Source organism: Procambarus clarkii, unplaced genomic scaffold (genome assembly GCF_040958095.1).
Source record: "Procambarus clarkii isolate CNS0578487 unplaced genomic scaffold, FALCON_Pclarkii_2.0 HiC_scaffold_137, whole genome shotgun sequence".
Taxonomy (NCBI): Eukaryota; Metazoa; Arthropoda; class Malacostraca; order Decapoda; family Cambaridae; genus Procambarus; species Procambarus clarkii.
In genome coordinates this window covers 580,740-584,115 of record NW_027189170.1, presented here as the reverse complement: position 1 = coordinate 584,115, position 3,376 = coordinate 580,740, and the positions used below count along the sequence as shown (strand labels likewise).

General features: G+C 40.3%; 1 non-coding gene across 1 annotated transcript; it reads right to left on the bottom strand.

The window, feature by feature from the left end:
• Window positions 1–201: 201 nt before the first annotated feature.
• TRNAV-CAC (transfer RNA valine (anticodon CAC)) lies at window positions 202–274 on the bottom strand. Its single transcript has one exon. It is a non-coding gene; the product is annotated as a tRNA-Val (tRNA).
• Between the last annotated feature and the right edge of the window lie 3,102 nt (window positions 275–3,376).

Sequence of the window (3,376 nt, the reverse complement as noted above, 5' to 3'; positions counted from 1 at the left end):
CAACTATATAGCACTGGGAAGGGGTCAGGATAAGGATTTGGGATGGGACGGGGGGAAGGAATGGCACCCAACCACTTGGACGGTCGGGGATTGAACGCCGACCTGAAAGAACCGAGACCGTCGCCCTACCGTCCGACCCAAGTGGTTGGACACTTGGAGTTTATTTCAATGGATTATGAAAACAAACATTTAAAAGACAAATGTTTCCGCCCGGGATCGAACCGGGGACCTTGCGCGTGTGAGGCGCACGTGATAACCACTACACTACGGAAACCTGAAGTATAGTGACCTGTTATTATATGGACCAAATCCGGTTAATTGATACCGAAGATGCACATAGTTTTTCTTCAGCGATATAATATGTTCAAAACACATTGCTTGAGTAATTATATAAATTAAACAAGGTTTAATAACGAAAATAGAGAGAAAATCCTGTTTTATGTGTGTACGGCGTGTGTGACGTCACGATAACATGAGAGGTTTAGTTTAGTTTAGTTCACTTATTATGCACCCCATACCCATCTTGTGGGAGGTAGTGGAAGGGGTTACAGAGGCACATAATGGGCTCAGGGACTGAACCCCACAATTCACTTAGCTAAGCAAGCGTCAATCTTGATAAGCTAGTTAAAAAATTCAGTATAAGTCGTCACATCATAAATGGGTTCGTGATTGACCACCAAGTACAGTTTTAAAATTAAGCAACTGACATATGTGGAGAGCTAGTGTCACAATTTCCTGCCCGAAACGCTTTGCGTAATAGTGGCTTTAGGCATTGTATGTACTAGCTCCATCTATAAATCGATCAAATTATGTAAAATGTCTTGAATGTATGTACCTTACCTGAATAAACATTTTATTATTTTATTGAATTGATATGTTTGTCCTGCACAACGCCCTCCCCTCCAGTGGGCAGCGGTGGATAGCTTACAATCACTTTGGTACTACCTACAGTTAGCAAACTGGGGATATTTGGCAAAAATATCTGGTAGCAGATCATTTTGAATTAAATATTTACACATCTCTGGAACATTTGTTATAGGAAGCAGGAAAAAGTGATATTAGGGCTTCAGAGAGCGGGAGGAAGCAGTAGGAAGTATTTTTAAGGCTTCAGAGAGCACGAGCCAGTGGTAGGAAGCAATAGGAAGTATTTGTAAGGTATGTGCTTCATGAGGAAACAGGAGGGAATATTTTTAAGGCTTCAGAGAGCGGGAGGAAGTGGGAGGTAGCAGAAGGAAGTATTAATAGGGTTTCAGAGATCGGGAGCGAGCAGGATGAAGTATTTTTATATGTTCAGAGAGTGGTAGGAAGTGTTACTAGAGCTTCAGAGAGCGGGAGGAAGCAGGAGGAAGTGATATTAGGACTTTCGATGGCGGGAGCGAGCGGTAAGAAGCAGGAGGAAATATTTGTAAGGTTTTAGAGAGCGTAGCCTCCGTAACACAGTTGGTTAGCGAACAAATGTTTCTCGCTGTAGGGCTCTCACCATGTCAGTTGCTTAATTTAGAAACTGTACTTGTTGGCGGTCTCGAGCCCATTGTTGATGTGATGATGTGCATTGAATTTTGTAACTCTCAGCAAGATTAACTTGCTCAGCTAAATGAATTGTGGGGTTCAGTCCCTGAGCCCATTATGTGCTTCTGTAACTCTTCCCACTACCGCCCACAGGACGGGTATGGGGTGCATATTTATTTATTTATTTATTTTATTTATTTATGCATATACAAGAATGTACATAAGGAATGTGAGGATACAAATATGGTAATTACAGTCTTGTAAAGCCACTAGCACGCGCAGCGTTTCGGGCAGGTCCTTAATCTAAGAAAATTTTAAGGAGGTAAATACTTGCAAAATTATAGACAAAAAATGATAACAGATTACATGAAATGAAAAAAAAGATGAGAGAAAATTGTAGGTACAGTATATTAAAGCACATAGGTAGCTAAGATTGATTGCAATGACAGCTTGAATGGTAGTTGACAAAAAAATTGGTAGGCATAATACAGCAGAAACAATATAAGATTGGTTGCAATGACAGCTTGAATGGTAGTTGACAAAAATTGGTAGTCACAATACAGCATATGGCTAGCACATAAAAGAAGACAGCAATGAACACAATGATAAGGTTGTTTGAAATTACATAAAAATTAGGAGATTGGGTAACACTAGGTACAGAGCAAATTTAAAGCTCAGTGTAGGAAACTAAGAAGATGAAGTTAGGTACTTTTTGGTTTTGCTTTTAAATAAGGCAAACGTTTTACAGTTTTTCAATTCACTAGGGAGTGAGTTCCATAAACTAGGTCCCTTAATTTGCATAGTGTTTACACAGATTAAGTTTGACCCTGGGGATATCAAAGAGATATTTATTTCTGGTGTGGTGATAATGGGTCCTATTACATCTGTCCAGGGAGAGTTTCAGAGTTCAGAGTTCAGAGTTCATATTAAATGAACTAAACTATAAACTAGGGTTATCCTATGGAATTGTCTAACTGGCGAAGTCGTTAAATACCAAGATATTACCTCAGTTCAAAATCCAAATAGAAACAGGCCTCATGAACCATGGGGGGGGGGCCTTTGACAAGCCGATGGCTTCCACTATCCGTCGAGGACACGAGAGACAGGTAAATTCAGGTACAAATCTCCCACGTTCGTTATTGTGCCTTTATTTTTTTAACATATAGCTAGCTCAATCTGTAATTTGTAATTACTTATATTGAAGGGGGTAGCAAGACACTGCTATGTACCTACATTTGTAATATAAAAACATTATTAATACATTAAATCAATTTCGTAGCAGAGCGTAGTTACGATCTACGGACCTCTGGGTTATGGGCCCAGCACGCTTCCACTGCGCCACTCTGCTGCTCATATTATTTGGACGATACATTTTATACACCTTTTATAATATTATAATTGGTAATATTTTCTTCATAAATAAAAGTATCAGTGTTTCTGCGCAGTAACGCACCAGTACGTACTGATCTTGCGCATGTGATGCGCACATCATTGCTACTGTGCACAGCCAGCTGCGAATGACATACATCATAGCATGGGTATGTGATCACTGCTGCACACGATGGGTATGGGTTCACTACCACTCATGAACAGGACATGTATGGGAGGCACTAACGCTCACAGGATAGGTATACATGGGGTCTACAGGATAAGTATGGGATCCACTCAGCCCTGGAGGCTGATCTGTCGTGTTTGTTGAGGTCTATAGCAACTCTTCTTGCATGTAAACAATCCAAGCATAAGAATTATATTTAGTGTCTGGACCGAGATTCATCAGTCAGTTACGCAAGTACTTACGAACATGTTATCTCAGTCTTTGGCGACTTTACACATATTAAACAGTTTATGAGCTCCAAAGGACTGGGAG